The following is a 1,927-nucleotide window of genomic DNA, read 5'->3' as shown; positions in this document are numbered from 1 at the left end:
ATTTTAGAAGAAAGAGAAAAAAATAAGCGAGCAGAGAAACATAGATTGGGTGAGGGTTGGAAGGAAGGGTGCCTGAAACTACAGGAGACTCCACGGGAAGATGTTGCAGAGAAGAACTGGAAGGAGAGAGGTCCCGAGAGGCTTGGAGACCAGCGACAAGGGTAGGTGGAGCGGTCAACTTCCCCCTCCCTTGCATCTCGGACTGCTGGTGGCTCCTGAGCGGCTGGAGAGACCTGCCCACACCAGCCCAGAGACGGCTGCCTCCAGGGAGCAGTGGCCTCTTGTGGACTCAGTGCCGGGCTCCCAGCCCCCTCGGGGCACCTCCCTGGGCACAGACCCGAGCCTAGCGGCAGACGCCATAGGGCTCCATTCTCTCCTTCGTCCTCCCTACCCCTGGGTGCCCAGAGAGACAATTTAGCCATCACACAGAGGTATCTCCAAGGAACAGGACCTTTCCTTTTGGGGCCCTACAGCAGACTGAGAGGTACTCAGACTGCGAGTTCCCTACCCGCCAGCCCTCCCAGGTGCTACTTGCCTGGGGACTCCAGGAGAGTGGGGAAATCCCAAGGTGGAGTGAAATTGATCAAGCTTGAGCACCCAGTAGGTGATTCAAGACCAGCACCCCTCCCCCTGGCAGGGTCAGGGATTGATCTCCAGGGTCCAGGGGACAGGCCTGCAGACCAGACCTGGTACACCCAGGTCATGATCGCACTGCCCTGGGGCACAGAAGGGAGATCTGTGAAAGAGCCTACTGAGGAGTGTACGCCTTCAGTGGCAGATCAGCGTGCCAAGGTGGCAACCCTCCTCCCAAAAGAGGGCTGTGGACCCACCTCAGGCTATGATCCTGGGTAGGGAAACCCCTGGCCCACGTCACAGCCAGGGGAGATCCATCGGCCTGAGGTCCCGCTTGCTGGCAGAGGCTTGGGAGAGGCCACGGAGAGGGGGAGGGTGGAGGGGAGCGAGACCTGCTCCAGAGTGAGGGTGGACAGCCCCACTCCCCAAGCCCACACTTTCAGCTGAGTGGAGCCACTTCAGCCCCTCCAAGCAGCTTTGCACAGAAACAAAGAGCAGACCTTTGACCCCTGCTAACAGCAGTTTTGGAGCCTGAGGGCAGGCTTACCCAACCCAGCTCCACCCAGACTCACTCCTGGTCCTGCCCCCACTGAGGTGGAGAGTACGGGCACACTTGGAAATCCCAGGGCCCCACCCACCACCCGAGGCACAAGAGGGCCTCTCTAGAGGAATAAGAGCTGGCTACAAGACCCAAAAACAGCACCTCAGCTCGCTCCTCCCTGCAAGTGCCACCTACTGACAAGGAGGTCATCCTGCACACTCTTTTACTGCATCTACTAATTCATCATAAAGGGTGTGATCGAATCTCACCCACAAACACCACCTACTGGCTCAGAGACTAAACAGGGTGAGTCATTATCCAAACGAAAATCTAAAGGCAAGAAGGAACAACTGATCCAGATGGGAAGGAACCAGCAAAAGAACTCTGGAAGTATGAAGACTAAAACAGAAAGCACACCCCCGAAGAGGAACAATAGCTCCCCAGTAATGGACATTAACCAAACTCAGAAGACTAAAATGACAGAAGAAGAATTTCAAACATGGATTGTAAGAAAACTGAATGATATGCAAGAAAAAATGGATAACCAACACAAAAAAAATCCAGGACTTGGAAGAAAAATTCACTAAAGAAATTGAAATATTAAAGAAAAATCAAACCGACATGCTGGAAATGAAGGACTTATACAGGGAACTACAAAACTCCGTGGAAAGCCTCAAGAACAGAGTAGATCAAACAAAAGGAAGAATCTCAGAGATTGAAGACAACTCCTTCCAATTAAATAAGTCAGTCACAGAAATTGAGCAAAAAATTAAGAGAAAAGAAATAAGCCTACAAGAAATGTGGGATTATGTG

Source organism: Propithecus coquereli, unplaced genomic scaffold, assembly GCF_000956105.1.
Source record: "Propithecus coquereli isolate 6110/MARCELLA unplaced genomic scaffold, Pcoq_1.0 Scaffold72, whole genome shotgun sequence".
NCBI classification, from domain to species: domain Eukaryota; kingdom Metazoa; phylum Chordata; class Mammalia; order Primates; family Indriidae; genus Propithecus; species Propithecus coquereli.
This window is presented reverse-complemented; position numbering follows the sequence as displayed.